This window comes from Abramis brama (assembly GCF_963993115.1).
Source record: "Abramis brama genome assembly, contig: SCAFFOLD_57, whole genome shotgun sequence".
Taxonomy (NCBI): Eukaryota; Metazoa; Chordata; class Actinopteri; order Cypriniformes; family Leuciscidae; genus Abramis; species Abramis brama.
Window position 1 is genome coordinate 73,040 of NW_028156057.1, and position 21,636 is coordinate 94,675.

The 21,636-nt window shown below is 35.9% G+C and overlaps 1 protein-coding gene across 2 annotated transcripts in view; it reads left to right on the plus strand.

Moving 5' to 3' along the window:
• Positions 1 to 21,636, plus strand: part of LOC311077103 (rho guanine nucleotide exchange factor TIAM1-like) — an 84,793-nt gene that overhangs the window by 11,136 nt on the left and 52,021 nt on the right. The window contains exon 1 of one of the 2 annotated variants that reach the window (XM_084138898.1): positions 11,392 to 11,717. The exons of the other annotated variant lie outside the window; for it this stretch is intronic. The gene's annotated coding sequence lies outside the window, so the exon portion shown is untranslated. Of the gene's footprint in view, positions 1 to 11,391; positions 11,718 to 21,636 lie in introns of those variants that run through there. 2 annotated transcript variants of the gene reach the window in all.

Here is a 21,636-nt window from a genome sequence, read left to right on the forward strand (position 1 = left end):
GTGGCCTGCGTATTCACAATGAGTACAAATAGCGATGCAGATTAACACTAGGTGATTTCCTAGGCAGATATTGACTTATATATTAAGGACTATATTAGGGGGAAGCACAGGCGAAGCACTGCTACTTGGGCATGATATCTCTGCGCCCAAGTATCAGTGCTTCGCCTGTGCTTCCCCCTAATATAGTCCCAAGTCAATATCTGCATAGGAAATCGCCTAGTGTTAATCTGCATCGCTATTTGTACTTGTTGTGAATACGCAGGCCACAAGAAGTAATTAGGTGTTTTTTGTTTTGTTTTTATATCACTTTTACTCAGGACATGCTAGCTGGCAACAAAGGATTCCATTCATTATGCTAAGCTAAGCTAGCACCGACCCTGTCAAACTAAAACAATGCATGCACTGAGAAAAAAATGCATTTGCCCACCTATCTAAATGTAGGAAAGAAGGTGAATAAGCCCTATTTCAAAAAACGGTGGAGTGTTCCTTTAACGAACATCGCTATTCTAAATGGGTGGGTAAAAAGCATTATATTTACATAAATGTACACACTACCATTCAATGGTTTAGGGTTGGTGGGGTTGTTTTTGAAATAAGTCTCTTATACTCACCAAGACTGCATTTATTTGATCAAAAATACAGTAAAAACAGTAATATTGTGAAATGTTATCATTACAATTTGGAATTACTGTTTTCTATTTGAATATATTTTAAAATGTAATTTATTCCTGTGATCAAAGCTGAATTTTCAGCATCGTTACTCCAGTCTTCAGTGTCACATGATCTTTCAGAAATCATTCTTCATCCAAAATTGAATACTTCCTTACTATATTGTATGTGAAAAACTGTACACCAAAAGAGTAGTATGTACAATTACATAGTATTTGACAAACAGTAGGCGAAAAGTCGGATGACCTTCTACTTCTGCCGAAATTCTGAAGCGCAACAACTATAGTTAGGACAAAAACTATGAAAAGACTATTTTATTTTGTGTCCCGGCGACTTGTGTCCTGGCGGATCATGTGTAATATGATGATTTCCTGCACTAGAAAAATTATCAGTATTGAAATCAGTTGTGCTAGTTAATATTTTGTAATTTTTTTCATGATTCTTTGATTAATAGAAAGTTCAAAAGAACAGCATTTATTTGAAAAGTAAATATCTTTAACATGAAACATTAAAATGTCTTCTTTACTGTCACTTTTGGGGAATTTTATTTAATGCATCTTTGCTGAATAGAAGTATTATACCCGATTACACGATTTTAGCCTGATTTTGGCACGATCCATTTGACATAGGTTGTCGTGGGGATTCGTAAACAACAATAGACGTCGGGACGCAAGAATCGATCCTTTGATCTCGTATAATCAGTCATAGTTTACGACAACCGAAGCCGCATCTGTGATGCTTCACAACGTCGCGACAGAAAGGCTAGCATGCTTATTTTATTTCGGTCTTCCATGACAGTTTCCGTCACATCTGTGACACTGACCAATAGCAGCACAGCTTTCAAACATGTTGAAACGAAAGAGAGATGATAGTGTAGGTGCAATGAGGAAAGATTCATGGAGCTTTGGCAGTACTCCTGCCGTTATGATGTTTCCTCGAGGGATTATGACACAGTGGAAAAAAGATAAACAATAGCAGAAGTGTTTTTAGCAACCCGCTGAGTCGGCTACTTTTATTTTTACTACTGGCTAAAAATAAAAAACTATATTTTACCTCAAGTTCTCTTTGGAGGATTTCATACTGTCCTCTTCGTGCAATCTAGGACTGTGTCCACTTTAAGGTTTTCTTTCTTTTTAGGGCTTTTCTGATGGTAAGACATCCAGTGCAAAACACACAGCTTCAGTAGCCATTGTTTGTTTACACTTTGTTCAGTCGACAGTTCCGCCTTCTCGATGACATCACACACCTCGTTAAAGGCGGCACGTGGAGTGGTGTGGAGCAATGTGGAGTGTGACTTTTTTTATCAATGACATGACAATAATTTAGGAGTCAAAATCGCATAATCTGACTATCGTAACAGACACAAATATTGTGTAGTCTGAACCTGGAATTAATTTCATAAAATTTTCCCCAGCTTTTGAATGGTTGCTTTAGAACAAATCACCACATTTAGAAATGCATTTTGAAATGCTTATATTTTCCACAGATCCTCTGCCGTACCTTCATGGACCCGGCTGTATTATGGTTGACTATTGACTACAGGTACTTTTAACGTTCTCTTACTTTTTTTCTTTTTTTTTACCAGTTTTAAATAGACAGATGTAGCAGAAAGTGATAAGAAATGTTTGGGAAAAGTCACAGGCTGGACTCGAACCTGCGCCATGTGCACTATGTTTAACTGCTGCGCCACAGCTCAAACTGTTCATTAATAATTAACCATTGCTATTATTCATAGCCAGAGTTAGGGTTTGCTAAGTGTTGTGCACTTTCCACACCAATTATTTAACAGGCATTAATAGCTGTGTTTCCATCCACCTATTTTTATGCATATTTTAAGATATCTGGATGGAAAGATGCACACTTCTAAAAAAAATGTGCATAAAAACGTATGCGTTTAATTGAGCCGGATCCTTTTTTCATCCAATATAAAGTACACGTGCATAAACTACGATGGGAACGCATGTACCGAATAAATCCCTCGATGCGCAACAAAGGACTTTTCCCCAGCAGTGGATGTGATTGGATCAGTCGCATCACAGCATCTCAAATGTTGGTTTGATCATTCTGAAACGCCTGAGCCAAAGTCTCTCATCAGAATGATTTGGTTTAATTCCCTCCCAGAAACGTCTCACATGACTGTGTTCCCAAACATCAGCATCCGAACACAAGATAACATGACAGCGTTGATTGCGTTTCATCCAAGCATTTTGAGATGCGAGACAGTTGTGATGTGAGGAAAAGAGCCACAGTTTCTTCCCCAATTGCAAGAACAATTCTGATATTGTGCACCAATTTTCAAGGAAGCGATGATATTGTTCTCTTAAACCCATGGGATGGGAACGCTGCTTTGCTCCCAAATGTTTTATGTGATATTCCAGTACTGTTCACAAGTTAAATTTGCAAAATTGAATGGAAATAGCTTATGATTAAAATATTGGTAACACTTTACAATAAGGTTCCTTTATTAAACATTAGTAAATGTATTAACTAACATGAACTAACAATGAGCAATACATTTACTACTGTTTTTGTTAATCTTTGTTAATGTTAGTTAATGAAAATAAAGCTGTTCATTGTTTGTTCATGTTAGTTCACAGTGCATTACCTAATGTTAACAAGATTTTAATAAAGTATTAGTAAATGTTGAAATTAACATTAACAAAGATGAACAAATGCTGTATAAGTGCAGTTCATTATTAGTTAATGTTAACTAATGAACCTTATTGTAAAGTGTTACCAAAATATTTTAAAAAATGTGCCTTCATAGAATGGCGCCATGAACTTATCACAGGATTACTTGATAAGACGAGACATATCAATCATAAAAACAAAGAAACACTTGCGGTCACATGAGAGCTGCAGTATTTCTCATCTGTCATGTTTTACAATCAGACAAAAATGTGATTCCCAAGTCTCATCATGTTTCTGTGTACCTTTATGTAAAGCCAGGCTATTGTTTTCAGTGTTATGAATATGTATTGCCTTCGAGCGCGATTCAAAAGAGCTGTGAGCAAATTTGGAGTGTGTTTCCTTGCAGCTGGCGTGTCGACGATTTCAAATGAAAATCCCAGTTAGGCTGCTAGCTTTAGCGTTCGGCTTATAAGCCTCTCTCTTGGGTCATTGTTGAAATGTTGTGGATTCGTGAACAGCAGACGCTGGAGAACGGGTTGAGATGTAAAACAGCTTCTCTGTGGGAACAGTGATGTTTGTTGTGTCTCTGACGGGAACGCTTCATTGAATTCCTCTGTGGCGGACTTCAGAAAGGCTAATGCAAACATGACAGTCGGGGAGGGTGAAGTCCCTGAGCGTAATTGAAAGCGCCACGTGTCGTCTCAGTTTGAAGGAGGACGTCGTGTCCTTTTTTATCGTGGTTTGCTGATATTAGGAGTGATTAGCTGATCTGGTTGGTTTGTTAAGGTCTAGCAATCATATGAAAGAGCATTTAGCGTAATGGTGCTCAGTTTCATACTATATGTGACCCTGGAACACAAAACCAGTCACGAGTCGCACGGGTATATTTGTATGTGTTACAAATCGCCTGCCCGACGTCCCGGGGCTATTGTGTTTTCAAGTCGGGCTACCAAAATGCATAACCGGCCTGCCCGACGGGCTATCTGAAATAGTGTTCGCTTCAGTCTTGTTATAATCAGATTCAGGCGTCTTCATCTTCAATCCGCAGCGGCGCCAAGCAGAGCACATGTCAGAAACAGCGGACAGGGTGTGTGTGTGTTGTGTTCACCTGAGTCTCATTGGTCTGTCAATGTCAGAATATTTGAGATGACCAATCAAATCAAAGTAGGCGGGCTTTATGAACACAGAATCTGCTGAGCGCGAATTTGAGCAGAGCGACTCGCTTCAGTTTACGGTCAAGTGCGAGATAAGATGTAAGTAGCTAAACTAAACATTTCATATTTGACAGCTTTTTTAGGTCATAAATGTGAAACTAATGACAAAAATAATCAGACAAACGAATATACTTTTGTCGAATTTCGCCATTTTGAACTGAAAATAGGCCTATGTAACGTGACTAATAATTAGTTTACTGTCATTGTGAGGGGACATTAACAGAGCATTAACAAAGCCGTTTTCATGTTAGGCACAAGATTAATAATGAATGTGTACATGTTGAGAATTAATATACAATTTGTAGCCTTCAGTAAATTAAAAAAGTTCAGCTTTAGGAGGGGAAGAGACAGGGCAAGATGAGGAGACTGAGAGAAGAAGAAAGAGTGATGGATAAGAAGTGAGAGCAAGTATTGACACATAATCTACTGCCCGCTGACATGGTTTTAAAGCTATTTCTTATCCTTTTTTGGCCTTCAAACGTCTTGAAATGGATATCAGATAAATAAACAATTTGAACCCCCTAATAACCTTAAATGTAGGACCTCTTTGATTATAAAGCCCTGTATTAGGAATAAGATCAATAATGAATGTGTACATACTGTGAATGAATTTAATAAACTTAGTTAGGCTACCTAGCTGTCTTAGTAGCTTTCAGTAAATGAACGCGTCTGAGAAAATGATTCATAAATCAATCTATCAGTTGATCCTACAGTATATGTTTACTTCACTGACAGACAAAAATGAAAAGCCTATATCAGTCAAAGCTCAGCTTTAGGAGGGGAAGAGACAGAGCAAGAGAATAACAAAGAGAAAAAGAGTGTGATGGAGATGAGGAGATAAAAATAATCAGCTGCCCACTTATATGGTTTTAAAGCTATTGTTATCCAATTTTTTTGGCCTTCAAAACATCTTAAAATGCACATATGTAGATCAGAGGAATCAAAATTTTCTCGGGGGTGCCCCGTGTTTTGTATTTTGAAGTTTTTGATTCATTGTTTTGACTCCTAACCAATTTTCTACATTAAAAATTGTCTTTTTATCTGGGCTAGTAAAATTCATTTTGGGGCTACCAAAATCTGAAAATTTTGCGAGCCCTGAGCCAACAATACATTGTATGGGTCAAAATGATAGATTTTTCTTTTATGTCAAAAATCATTAGGATATTAAGTAAAGATCATGTTCCATGAAGATATTTTGTACATTTTCTACCGTAAATATATAAAACATTTATTTTTGTGACTGAATGCAGCACTATCGCCAACATAAATGGACAACTTTAAAGCCGATTTTCTCAATGTTTCGATTTTTTTTGCACCCTCAGATTTTCAAATAGTTGTATCTCGCCAAATATTCTCCTATCATAACAAACCATACATCAATGGAAAGCTTTTTTATGTTTAAATCATATTTTCAAAAAATTGACCCATGTGACTGGTTTTGTGGTCCAGGGTCACATATTGTTAACATTTCATTTCACATTCAAATTTCTGTGTAAGACATTCATAAAAATATTTTTACATTTTTTATTATATTACATATTTAAGCACAATCAAACAATTGATTTACCATAAAATGGTTCTACGAACAATTCACACAGAAATTTGTTCATGCATGAGGCCTGTAGGGGGTGATAGAGATACTTTCAGATCTTTTTGCCACTAAACAGCATTTGCGCAAGAAGGTACCTCACGAAACTAATTTGTGACCCTGGATCACAAAACCAGTCACAAGTCACACGAGTATATTTGTGGTAGCCAAAAATACATTGTATGGGTCAAAATTATTGATTTTTCTTTAATGTCAAAGATCATTATAGTCCAGTCATTTTAAGCCAAAATGGGGGTCAACCTTGAACAAATTGCAACAGAAGCAAACTCAACTGATTCTGTATCCTCAATATGTCCTGAGTAAGGAAAACAAATCCCTGAAGAATCCCATTAGGGGAAAGTTTCGAAAAAGACCCAAATATAGCCTATATATACGCCTATTCATTACACTCTAAAAAATGCTGGGTTGTGTTAACCCAATGTTGGGTCAAATATGGACTAACCCAACGTTGGGTTAAAAATTCAATTTAAAAATGGACAAACCCAGACGTTGGTTTACATTTTTAATGTAACCAATGCAATTTGTCCATTTTTAAATTGCATTTTTGTCCATTTTTGATTTTGTCCAAAATGCAATTTGTCCATTTTTAAATTGCATTTTTTAACCCAACATTGGGTTAGTCCATATTTGACCCAAAATTGGGTTAACACAACCCAGCAGTTTTTATTTTTCTTACATGAATAGGTTAAAAAAAATTAACCTTTAGATATCACCATGAAAATTACTGAGTTGATTACTTACATCAAGACAAACAAAAAATGTATCACAAGTTTTTTGAAATTGTTTGTTAACATGGACAAACAGTGCATAATCTAATTACGTATGTGCTAATTTGCATAAATACCACAACATTTGCATAAATACCACACACAGATCTAAACATTGGGTATAGCGAGGTGAAAATGTCTTGTTGAATCGTGTTGACACATAACAGTAAAATACTTAATGTTAAGGTCTGAATGGAACCCATTTAGGCTACCAATGAGCATTAATACATAGAGGCAGGAAGAATACTTTAATCCAGCCTTTATTAATTATTATTGCAGAGATGGGGTTTGGGGCTGGGTCCGTGGGACTGTTTCTGGGGGACGAGTCTGAGGGAAGAACAGGAGACAATGGTAAGGAGAATGCAGAAGCAAAAGGTTGGCAAAATAAAAAGTGAATCCCCAGAAACAGTCCCACGGACCCAGCCCCAAACCCCATCTCTGCAATAATAATTAATATAAGGTAGTGTAATGATCTACAACAAAATAAAAGTAAGCTCTGGTGATAACTAAGCACATATTTACATATGACTAGAATACTAATTTCTTGCTTGAAAATGACATTAAAAGTGGAAAAAGTTGGTCGTACATTTACACAAAAACTGACCACCAATTGCAGCTTTCAGACGCCATACTTATTATCTAGCTCAACTGTCACAGAATGAAACGCACGGGATTGTGGGAAATCAAAGGCAGCGAAGGATACATCTGTGTTGCCTTCGAATATCCATCAGATGAAGGCATCTTAGCTAACATTGGATTCGGGCGTGTCTTGATGCCCTCATACCTTTGAATTCATTCTCCGAAGGCAGAATTTCATTACTTTTGGACGCAGTTATTGTTATTCAGCTTGCTAACTAACAAAGTGACAGTTTAGCTTTCTTATCTCATAGAGAAAACCCGCTAGTAGTTTAGCATTAGCGTTAGCATTACTGTAAAACAAACTAAAATATAAGTGAAAATAAATAATTTAGGAACGCTGAATCCAACCTTCACTTGTTGAGTCTTTGTTTTTCAACAATGACTGTTAAACTGTACATTATTGCACATGATCCTTCAGAAATCTGTCTAATATGCTGATTTGCTGCTCAAGAAACATTTCTGATTATTATCAGTGCTGAAAACAGTTGTGCTGCCTCATATTTTTGTGGATACCATCTTAAAAATGTTCAGGATTCTTCGAGAAATAGAAAGTTCATTGGTACAGCATTTATTTGAAATAGGCTAGGATTTTTTGTAACATTATAAATGTTTTTATTGCCACTTCTGATCAACTTTATGCATCCTTGCTGAATTAAAAACATGACTTTTTTTTTTTTTTATGTATGTATTTCTATGTATTTTTTTATTTATTTTTTATTATTATTTAACCTTTATTTATCCAGGTAAACTGTTTGAGAACCATTTCTCATTTACAAACATGACCTGGCCGAGACCTGACCTGTATGAAATATTGGTTTCCCAAATGAGCGGTTAGTTATAAAGTGTCATGGGTGTCAATCATTAATATCAGAAATATTTGACTGCAGAATGCCATGATTGACCAATCGGATTCAAGTATTCCAAGGAGATGTTGTTTATCACTGTTTTTTTTTTAGTTATGTAAATTGTGTCAAATAGTGTGTTATTTATGGCTCAAGCATGCTAATCAATCACTTTAATTTTTTGATATGACAGAATCATTAAGCAGAATATCTCCTTCAGCAATGGGTCTTTCTGTCCGTCACACATGGAATTGGGGTCACAGAGGTCAGCTCCAATTCTGATACTATAAAATGATTATTTCACATATATCCCAACATTACTATATTAAAATGGCTTGAGGATCTGAAGTATCATGAATACATATCTCCTTAATAGTGGATCACTGAATCCCATATTGAACCATTTGAAGCAGAATATGAGAGGATGCCGCTGATATTGTATCATGCGGTCGGTCTGTGGGTTCACCCGAACACTGTTCCTGTTCTCCTGTCACGTCACGTCTGTCTCGATCTTCAGAAAAACAACACTGACTCGTCTCGTTAAAGCTGATGTGTGTTTTCTGCTCGTTGAACATCGAAAACATACATTCATGATACCATGTGAAACACAATATTTGGAAATGTAGGGTAGGGCTTTTTCATCAGGATTTGATTTGATCGTGAAAAGTGTGCCGTGATTATTATTGTTTCATTTTTCATTTCATTTCATTTTTCGTGTCGTTGACAGTTAGGTTATTTTTTTATTTATTTTAAAATATTACATTTTAAAAAATGTAAACTATATATTAGTATTAGTATTTTTTTTATTTAATATTAATTGTTTTTTATTATTTTTTGTTAATTCGGATTTTTAAATGTTTTTAAATTTTTAAATATTTAACATTTTTAAATGTTTGTTTTTAATTAATTATGGAATTAAAACTTACATTCATTTTCATTTAATATTAATTATGGAATTATTATTTTTTTATTTGTTTTTATTTTTTAATAGTTATAATATTTTTTAATATTAATATAATTATTCTTATTTTTTTATTTAATATTATTTAATAAATAAATTTAATATTATTTAGTAAATAAATCATGCCAACATCCTTACAAAACCTTTTTAGGGCCAGAGAAACATGTCTGGGTCACATTTTTTTCCCCCACAAAATCAATAGAAAAAATATTAAATTATGTTTTGCATGACAAAATGGAACCTATTCATAGATGTATTGCATTGTGACATTATTTTAATGAAAGTTAAGCACATATTTCCCCTGTGTTCTCATTACCATAATGCATAAAGCAAAAATGATATATTAGTATTTTTATTTATTTAATGTTTTAAGATTTTTAAATGTTTGTTTTTAACTAACTATACAATTAAAACTTTGACATTTATTTTCATTTAGTATTAATTATGCTGTTATAATTTTTTACATATAATTTGTACACGATGGTTAATATTTATAATTTTTTTATTTAATATTAATTAGTAAACAAGTTACATTAAGGATGCAAAAGACAATATTTCTTTCTTCCTTCCTTCTTGCTCCTCCTTGTTTCTCTCTCTCTCTCTCTCTCTCTCGCTCTGTGTTTTATTTGGGAGCAAGTATCCAGCTGTGGAGTTTGTCCAGATTAGGGGTCATAACCTTGGCTGGCGTTGTTAGTCACTTGATATGCCGTCAGACTAACCGCAATGTTGTGCTTCTTATTTTAGTCAGTTTAATCACAATTGTCTAGACGGGCTGTTGCGCTTCTGAGCTGCTGTGCACAGTCCAGTTCATCTGTGTGAGACGCTCTGTCGCAGGGTTATATCAGTCTCTGCACCGTCTCAATCTGCCCCGGGCGTCTGCGCTGCTGTGTATGCAAAGCAGATCGCAGATCACATGATCAGTTCTCCCAAACACTGTCCCAGAATACCTACACAAGGTAGGTGTGTGCGTGCGTCCGTGTGTGTGTGTGTTGAAAATGAATTGGGCTAGGGTCGTCATCATTGACGTCTGTGTCTCTCTCCTCCTACAGCTCTGGTGCTATGACAACAACTCTGCTGCCTTCCCACCAATCACACCTCTATCTTCACAGACATAAGCATGCTGTTCTGTCCAAATATTTAAGAGTTAACCTCTTCTGTTGGGAATTGTTGTGGCATATAATAGATGATTTCTGTGGATGCCAACACTGAGATGTAACGGGGTCATGAGGGGTGAATATTGCAAAACATTTTTTAGGGCCAGACACATCTCTGGATCATATTTTTGCCACAAAATCAAAAGAAAAAAATACTAAATTATATTTTTGCATGATGAAATGGAACCTTTTTATAGATTTATTGCATTGTGACAGTATTGTAATGACAGTTAAGCACATAATTCCCCCGTGTTCTCATTACCATAATGTAGTACAAATATAATACTCATGACTTTGTGAAAGCAAAAAGTATGTATTATTTTAAATATTTATGCATCATGGTAGAATTTGTTGCATTTATTAAATATATAAAATAATGCTGATTAAAATAATAAAAAAACAGTGCATTATCTATTGACGATAACAGAAATTACAGAAAAATCCTCAGAAATAAAATTTCCAAGACTTATGTTAGTAATGAGAATATGAAGGTGTTTAATTGTCATAAAAATAATATTACAATGAAAATATCATCATGCTTCTGAAGTATTATATTTCATTTCATTTATTATTATTTTTTTTTAGATTTTGTGATTAAATGCATCCTAGACGTGATTTGTTTTTTTAATTTTTTGGGTGTGGGATGCACTTTATTTTGCAGACTTTATTTCAGCAGGAGAAGTTGGCAGAAGTTGCCTGTAGGTGGGCGGAGCTCTGTGGTAAAGTTGTGAGAAGTGGGCGGAGCTCTGTGGTAAAGGTGTGAGAAGTGGGTGGAGCTATGTTGTAAAGGTGTGAGAAGTGGGCGGAGCTCTGTGGTAAAGGTGTGAGAAGTGGGCGGGGTCTGTTTCTGTGAGAGGCGGGTTTGAATTCTTGTGTAAATTCGATGCTCTCCGCAGGGTCATACCAGAGCCGTTCAGACAGACCAAAAGGAGCAGAACCACACACATTCCTGCTCCCAATCTCACAGTGATCCCGAGGCAGACGGATAGGGGGAAGGGGAAGGAGTTAAAGGGAGTGTGGGAGAGGGGAGGAGAAGATTGGTGAGAGAAGGGTGGGGGGGATCGTTGAACGGACACAGACCCCCATCACAAGCTGTTTCAGTTCCCGTCCACTCACGTGGGAGTCAGTCTGTTGTGGACTTCGAGACGGAATGTTTAATACGGCGCTGCAGGAAACAGGAGATTTTAGAAAGGACGTGTGTCATTGGGTCACAGGATCGCCCCCTGGGAAGGTAAGACGTCTGAGCGCTTGTCGAGGTGTGGCGGTGGGTTTTTAGGTTTGTGTGATGCTTTTCAGAGCAGCTTCAGAGAGTCTCGATGTCTGTCGAGAGGCAGAGAAAGCAGATGAAAAGGACTTCCCACATCTGAACAGCGCTGTCTGCACGTCTGACTCTGTTTGGCTTGCTCTGTCTGAACACTCAAAGAAGCTTATTGACATGGTAAACACGGGTTTGCATCAGAAAAACGTTAATAACCATTACATGTTTACATGTTGGGGGTTGTATACTGTCTGAACACGTGTCTTGTTGACTTTTGTAGATGTGCAAAGGATATTCCCCTTTGTATAAGTTTAGACTTGTTCTTCTCTGGGTTTCACGTTGCTGGTATATCCCTAGTCAAATTATTCCTGTTGGAATTTCAGGCATAATTTCTTGTAGCCAATCCTTAAAAATAAGAATTGCATAAGAGATAAAGCTAAACTCATTATCAATATTAGGGATTTTTTTTGTTGTAAGGTTTTAAATTGATGATTGATCTTTTTTAATGAATTTGTAGTGTTTTTTTCAAAGTGCAAAATATTTCATATGAAATATGTTTAAAATTCCTTATCCAGTAATTGGGAATAACTGTTGAGTCCTGTTGGATAATCTGTAGTCTTTATCAGAACTCTACTGGTATTTTATTGGAATAATGTCTTTCTATTTGAGTTAAAAGAAAGTTACAGGAGTTTTAAACCCTTGAAAGATGTGTGTTAAATTTCTTGTGATGCTCCACATGGACATTTGATCCCATTAGAAACCTTAGTATAAATATATAGTCCTATTATAAACTTAAGATCTACTTGTTGTGTTGGACTTCCCATTAGGATCCAGATCATGGCTGACATTGCAGTTGGATTAGTTTGACTATGTGTTACATATGGATCGAAACTCTAAAATAGGTTTTATTTTAGCACTGGTAAAGTTTTTATAATGCTGTTTTTCCAATTGCCCAAATCTAAACTGTTGCATATCAATAGACATACCCTGAAAGAACAGAGATTATTTAAAAGATTGTTATTGTCTTCCACCTGTGGCCTTAAATGCTAATTGAGCTGGTAGTTAATGACAGAAGATCAACACGCAAACGCAGTCTTTCCGCCGGTGTCAGACGCCGTAAATAGACCGTGTGTGTGTCGTTACAATGACAAAGCTCCGGCGCTGCTGCTATTGTGTGGCCGTGTGAGGAAGATGATGAATTGCAAATGTGCGAGTCGGTCAGAGTCAAGGAGAATCCCCTCTGAGCGTGTCCTGGTGTGAAGGACTTTAGACCGGGCTGAATTCATTCTCTGAGCCCCTGTGAATGGCCTGAGAAAAGGAAAGGCAGAAAGACAGGAGGAATCTCTCATCTGCCGGTATACAGATGGAAATGAATCTGGCAGGACAGGAGGTCAGCGTTGGTGGATCCAGCTGGGAAGCCTTGCATCATGCATATGGAGAGGGAGTTCATGGGAATATTATAAAACACTTAAAAGCTAGTTTGAGTCCGAAGCAAGGCTGGATATTAACAGGGCCAATGTGGCCAAAATGCATTTGATTTTTAACAGGTGGAGGCGAAAAGGAACTTTTAGCCAATTATTATTAATATAGAAGAGAGTTGTCACATTTTTTAACTCTAGTTCCTATTTTTTGAAAGTCACGTTCTGCACTCTTTGAAGAAAAAGTTCCATATAGAACTTTAAAGAGCTTCATATATAGAACTTTTTAGGGTTTTTATGGATTTAGTTTTACTTAATTTAGTTTAATTAATTTTTTAATTTTGATTGCATTGTTTGGCAACACTTTACAATAAGGTTCATTAGATAACATGAGTTAACTTCATTAGTTAGCATGAACTAATAATGAACTGCACTTATACAGCATTTATTAATCTTTGTTCATGTTAATTTCAACATTTAATAATATTTTATTAAAATCTTGTTAACATTAGTTAATGCACTGTGAACTAACATGAACAAACAACGAACAGCTTTATTTTTATTAACTAGCATTAACAAAAATGAACAAATACAGTAACAAATGCATTGTTCATGGGTAGTTCATGTTAGTTGACTAACTAATATTAACTAATGAACCTTATTGTAAAGTGTTACCCATTGTTTTAATGAAACAGCTCATATTATGCAATTATTTAAGACATTTCTCCTTATATAGGACCTTTTTGGCAAAAAAAGGGTTCTTTAACATTGAGTCAAGAACCTACACTCTAAAACAATGCTGGGTTGTTTGAACCCATGTTTGGGTCAAATATGACAAACCCAACCATTGTTTAACCCAATTTGGGATATCGAACCAACTGATACCTGTTCATGTTTTGTTAATGAATTGATTCACTTGAAGTATTTTACATAGATCATCAGAACATTGTGAGCTGTTATTTGGTCAGACAGGAAATATGCCTTTTGAAATATAAAAAATACTTCCTCAAAATCAGTTTCTGGGGCAAATACTCCTGAATTAAAGCAGAAGTATTTGACCTAATGCCAGCTTTGAGGAACTAATACCTTGTTTTTACCGGAGTGCAGTTCTATTCCCATAATCTCCAACAATCTAGTCAACAAAGGTTTAGTTGTTATTTAGTTGCGCACAAGTAGAGATCTACACAGGTTTAATTCCAACCCAAGGTTTTTCTTCCCTTGAAAGTAAATTGATTGAAACCGTTTCCTTCTTTACTCGAGGGACACACTGACTTTGATAATTAAAAATGAGGCTAGGGCGTGATTTTCATAAATACAGCTCACTTTCATTGTGCTTTGATGTGGTCATTGCCGCTGGATTGCGTTTCCTGTACTCAGGGTTGTTCATTAACTCTCCTGGATTGGTTTTGGGGGATACAGGGATTCAGACCATCGTAAGCATGAGATAGTATCTCATCCTGCACTTATGCATTGTTTTGCAAACAGATCCTTCAGAGTTTTATGACTTACAGGCCGTAGCAGGAATGCTTCCTCGTCAACAGGATTGAGTGATGTGTGATTGTATGGCGAGTGATAGTAGTATTTAGACATGGGGAATCCCTTTTATCTGCGCAAGTCTCAACTTTCATGTCAAGACGCTCGTTCTAGTTCTCTTCCATGATCTAGTTAGCTGCTTTTTGGGCAGCACCCTAATCTAAAGCAAACCTGGCAAGTGAACGATTTTAAACACATGTTGCACAAAGAGAGACTTGGCTACAATTTATTCAAATGGAGATTAATATTATTTTATTATTATTATTATTATATATTTATTATTTATATATATATATATATATTATGCTTAAGAATTACTTTTTTTTTACAGAAAATGCATTTATTATTTTTTATAAATAGCCTATACTTTTGTATTTCTATTAAAATTAGAAATTAGAAAATGTATTAGTACATAAAATGTATTCATAATTTGTTATAACACTTTATTCCAATAGTTTATTTTTATTATTTATAATTTTATTTAATGTTTTAACATGTATTGTTTGTTTTATGAATAGCTATTTGAAATTAATTCATTAGTCCATTTTTAAAACTATTCACTATACACATTTTCCAATAGTGTTAATTATTTTATTATTTATAATTTAATTTTAAATATTTTATATATAAATGATTTTTTTTTTATAAATAGAAATATAAAATTAATTAATTAGTCACTGTTTTTCTAGCTACACTAGAGAGTTGATTACTTAATTATTATTTTTTTAATAATTTTATTTATTTTTTATATTTGCGTTAATAAATGTATTATTTTTGCTATAAATACAAATGTGAAATGAATTTCACAATTTTCCACTAGTTTACAACACTAGAGACTTTATTGTTTATATTTTTAATATGTGCATATTTATTAATTCACTTTTATTGTAATAAAGAAATATGAAATTCATTTATTATTGAACTTTTCTATCAATACTTTATAGCACAGAATGAAATCATTATTTATAGATGGGTTTTTTTTGTGCACTGGATTATGAGATTGCCTTCTCCACAAAGTATGCATATGATGATCTGGCTATATCTCTCATTTTGATGGTGCACTTATGATGCTTTAAAGATATGGTTTCCTGTTCCTCTTAATGTGGCCTGTAATTCAGTTTACCCAGAATGCATCAAATACACCATTCATACCTGTTCCGCCCTGCGTTTTGATGAGTGATTTAATAGAAGGGTTATTATCCCTGGGGTTGAAGGCAGCTGTTTTAAAGTGGTCGTCTATGAGGTCTAACCCCAGGACAGGTGGTTTAGGTAGACAGGCCTGTACACACACACACACGGTTAGTTCGTTCTTGATCTTCCCGTTCGGAGAGAGAAACAGGGAGCGTCATTGTGCTGGAGTCGGGTGGAAATGAAAGGCCTGTGATCGGAGCGAGGAAACTCATTTCAACGCAGCTTTGTGTAGTCATGTGTGTCTGAATCCTGTCTGGTTACGCTCGGCTGCACGCGCAGGAGGGGAGACCCCTGGGTTCCACACAGGGAAAAACTGAGATAATGCGAAGGAGAGATTTTCTGGAAACTGGATTTTGTTAATCTGTTCTCGGCGTATCACACAGGGGCTCAGGTAATCACAGGAACACATGTCGTCGCGCGTCATTCCCAAACTGTTCCTCTCAGCTGGAAAAGTTTGTCCTCGATTCGTCCTTGAAATGTGTTTGAGAAAGTTTTGTTGGTGTGGATTTAGTGTGTTGGATTTCTGTATACGTGTGCTAATCCTTCGTAGGAAAATTAGAAAGATCAAAACCAAAAATGTCTGTAAACACAATCGATCATGTTTTTTAATGTTTCTTAAATGCACTGCACATTGCAAACACTGTTTTCTGAGAAGCCTTGTTTTCCTGTTGTGCCGCCTTGTTTAAGCTCGACACGTTCAGTTTGGTGTGAACCAATGCAGACGTGCGCGTGTCACGCGCTCCAGAGGTGTTTACACTTCACACGCGCGCCAGAAACAACAGGTGACAGTGCAGAAGACATCATCTGAACAGACGGAGACAGCAGTGACGGCTCGTGCACTGAAGTTTGCATTTGTAAATGATATTACTTTTTCCAGGCACATATATATATATAGATGGATACATATTGAATTAAAGGGTAACTCTCGCCAAAATGCAACCTAGGATCTTTTTGTTAATCTACCCGAGGCAAACTTTTGTTTAAAAGCATAATTAGAGTGGAAACGCCACTTTTAAGTTTGACCGTATTTTCATCTTTGGTCAAATTGCCTTTTGAATGGGAGTGCTTGGGGCACGACTATGATAGCATCAAAACGCACTATTTTTAAAACACTAAGAAGGCTCAAAAATAGTCGATCTCCGTAACAGGGAGGAGAGTAAAGATGGAAAGCTCCTAAAGCTTAGTTCCATATAAATTCATAGATAATTTGTTGTTTTGTCGTTAGTGAAAATCAATATTGAACCTTGTATTTGAAAAAGGATCCTCATATAAGAAGCAATACTAAAATTCAGAGTCAGTTCATTCGCATTCGGAGATCGACTATTTTTGACTGTCAGTATGCCGGCGGACACAGCGACAGTGAGTTGTTCAAAATCTTTCTTTTTAGTAAACTCTTTGTACACAAACAATGTTCTCAATGCTGGAGTTCATGTGTAGAGCCTCTGGTGATACTTCGAGCAAAGTTTCATGTTGTGTCGAGCCTTCTTAGTGTTTTAAAAATAGCCATTTTTGATGCTATCATAGAAGTATAAGCCCCAAGCACTCCCATTCAAAAGGCAATTTGACCAAAAATGAAAATACGGTCAAACGTAAAAGTGGCGTTTCCACTTTAATTATGTTTTTAAACGAAAGTTTGCCTCGGGTAGATTAACAAAAAGACAGGTTGCATTTTGGCGAGAGTTACGCTTTAAAGTAGGTTTACTCGTGCTTACAGGTAAATTATTCCTCCTTTCTCAGTCTGCTGAAACTTTGTCTAGACTTTATCTAGTACTATCTAGTACACTCTTAAAAAACATGTTTGGGTCAAATATGGACAAACCCAACCGTTGGATTAAAATTTTCAAAAATTTGACCGTTTGGTTTGTTCATATTTGACCCAAAAGTGGGTTGAAACAACCCAGCATTAGAGTGTAATTAGTTTTACATATGTCAATAGTGTCATGGTTTTGCCAAGTGTCATGGTGATAGCATTGCTGTGCCATTAGACTTATAGCAATTTAACCTTAGCACTTTCCCTCCTGTTTTTTGTTTGTTTGGTCTCTGCCCGTCAAAGACATCACAGAGGCTCATTTCATGAGTAAACATGAAGCACAGAGCCGTTTAAGCTTTTACAGTCATTATTGTTTATGCTAATAGACACAACGTGTTGTTTTCACATGCAGGTTGTCTTAAAGGTCAATCATGTGACCTCACTCTTCTTCTGTGCATGAGATGAACTTTATCTTCAGTTGTTTTCTTCTTAAAGGCACAAGTCAAAAGCGTGGACTTTAGTATGTTGGAAGGTGGATTTGTGTGCTTTACTGAATATAGAAGCAGGGTTATTATTGATAACTAAAACTAAAACAATTTATTTCAGCTAAAATATTACATTTTCATTTAGTTTAACTTGATGTATTAAAATAAAAAAATAAAAAAATAAACAAAAAAAACTGAAATTAAAGTTTAAAAAAAAAATATACAGACGTTTCAAAAAGCAATAGCTAATAAAAATGACAAAATTACTAAAACTTTAAAATTAAAATGACAATAAATTTTGAAGTTTTGAAGTAGTAACATTTAAAAAACGTTTCAGAAAAAAAGTTCCATAAATAGCGTTGTTTTGAAAACCTTATTTAAAGAATAACTTTTTACGAACTTTGAACGTTTAAAATAACTTTAAACGAACGTTCTATGAATGTTACCCCGTCCACACTACTGCGTTTTAGTTTAGAAATGGAGAATTAAAACGAATACGATCTCCGTCCACACCAGCGTTTCAGCTGCGTCTTAGAATTGATCTCCGTCCACATTAAAACGACTGAAAACGCGGATCACGTGACCATTCACCAACACTGGGCATGCGCCAGTTTGAAGGTGTAAACACAACTTCATTGAAAAAATTATCCCACCATGCGCTGGTTCTTCCCGGGTTAACCCAAAACCGACGCTCCATGTACGGTCGATAGCGCCGCTGCACACGGGAATTGTCACAGGTCGCTCGAATAATAGCTTGCCTCCGGCGCATGTAGGCAGTTATAGCATTGTAAAATGCAGAATTTACTTGCATAACAGCTGCTAGCAAAGATATACGCCATGACTGATGACACCCAATCATAGAGCCGAGCGTGAGCCTCTACTACGTCATCGTTTCTAAAGTCCTCCGTTTTGACCCGTCCAGACTAAAACGCCCTCCGGAGATTCAAAACGAAAAACGGGTCGGCAGCGTTTCTAAACTTCTCCGTTTTGGGTCTCCGTTTTTGCCGTTTTAGTGTGGACGGGAGGTGCAAAAACATAGCAAAAGGTCTCCGTTTTTAAAGGAAAACGCTGTAGTGTGGACGGGGCCTAAGAGAACGTTTGTTGAGAACTTTGAGAGACTCTTGCCTCAACGCTCTAAGAATGTTCCCTGTTGTACTTTTGACATTCTTTCCTTCAGGCTTGTTGTCGGGGGTCTCAGGTATGACACACCCCTCCTCCCATCCCCCATCCCCCATCCGCACAACCCTTCCACCTATTGAAGCCCGGGGGCAGGGATCATCACCAAATGTCCCTGAGGAGGTGCTAGGACATGCACGTCGTTCCCAGGCTTCAAAGCCACTAGATTAGGGCAGGATGATGCGTTTGCTTCGCCCAGAGGAACTCAGGAAATACAGGGGCGTCAAAAAGATACTGAAATTAGCGTCACTCTGATATAATGTTGATTGTTATTTTGCTACTGCATTTAGTTTACAGAACTCTCAGCCAATGGTGTGCGTTTGGAGTGGGACTATCTATCCCCTTGTGTTATTTTAGTATTATTTATATACTATTATAGTATTTATTTTCATATTTTAGTTTTATATAAAGGTTTGTTATTTTGTCATTTTTATTATTTTTATTTATATACTTTTTATTTTAAAATTAATTCAAAAATAAATAATAAATTAAATAAAACAAATTAATTTAATTTGAGTTTTAGTAATTGTAACTTATTTATTTAGTATGTTTTAAGTTTGCATCTAATATATATATATATATACACACAACTATGAATGGACAGTGTTTGAACTTACTGAGCCATTATTTCGTATGGTGGCACTGAAATTATGAATCTCGACTTGTATGTTTAAAACAACACGAATATCATATTATTTTTGGTAACACTTTAGTTTAGGGTCCAATTATTGCTATTAACTAGTTCCCTATTAGCATGCATATTACTAGGATATTGACTGTTTATTAGTACTTATATATTAATGCCATATTCTGCATGACAATATTCTACATCCCTTAATCCACCCAATACCTAAACCTAACAACTACCTTACGAACTATTAATAAGCAGTAATTAGGCGTTTATTGAGGCAAAAGTCATAGTTAATAGCTAGTTAATAGTGAGAATTGGACCCAAAACTAAAATGTGACCAGTTTGTTTGTACTTTTTCAGTTTGTTCATTCCAAGCAGAAGCATTACAGCCATTATTGCTAGAACAGAAAGAACTAATTTGGTTGTGTCTCAGGTTTTCTGTGTCTGGATATTGAGTCGACCTGTCACTCGAGGGGATCCTCTGAAAGACCTGTCAATCATTCATCGCACCGCAGTGACCTCCCTGCACAGTTTTGCCAGAGGCACATACTTTAAAATCATAAAATGTTCTTATATTTCTGAACCTCATTACACTGGCTGTTTGTTTTATGTTGCATTCAGTGTCTCTTTCAGGCAGATGGTAAATCTGTGCTGTTTTCATTATCGCTGCAATGCCCCTCCTGGCGTTTCTCAATTAAACCTTTCTACGGCTTCTAAACGAATTCAGCAAGTGAAACAGACACCAAAACAGCATTATAGGCTAATGAAGAATGATAGAAAATTATAGAAATGCCTAAAATTCTCCTCTTTGTGATGCAAAATAGGGAACTTGGGAAATTTGGGGTGGAAAAAAACATCAGCAGCTGAAGGCATAGAAACTTGCTTGAAGACTTGCGTGCAGTTTAATAGACATATTTGGGAGAGCTGCAACTGTGAATGTCCATTTAAACGCACACTCATACTGCTCATTCTGTTCTCCAGGTGCATTGTGGGTAATACCAGAATGGCTTGTTTTCAGACCATCTTCACGCTCTTAAAACATCTCGTAAAAGAGGATCACCCATGGAGCGTGTCACAAAAACATCACACTTGTCCTGGCTCTTAAATAGCAGTTGTTTCTATTTCAGGGTTTTTCAGGGAGCTACAGTATACTGACTTAAAGCAATATATACTATATATAGCAAATTGCAGCTACCTAATTATTTATATCGTTAGAAAATGTAAACTATATTGCAAAACTATGTGTAAAGATGGATATATATTATATAGAACTTTATCTGCATACATACAATACACATGTAATGCAATATATACTATATAGCAAATCTCAACTGTATACTCATACTATTGTCACTATACTATACTCATACAGCATACAGTATATATTTTCTATACTAACTATATTATTGCCCAGCTCTAATCTACTAAATGCAACTGTAAGGCAAGATATTGAGATATTATAAACACTAACATCAGAAACATGTGAATAGCACTATACAAATAAATTTGACTTGACTTAAAGGTGCGTTCTGCATAATTTAGCAAAAAGGTCCATTGTCAAAAGCATAGTAATGCATGAAGCTCTATTGGTCTTGAGCGAATTCTGCATGAGAACGTTTTTTGCATCCCAGACAGAAACATAGGCCTTGTTTACACTGCAGGTCTTGATGCCCAATTCTGATTTGTTGCCTATATCTGACTTTTTCGA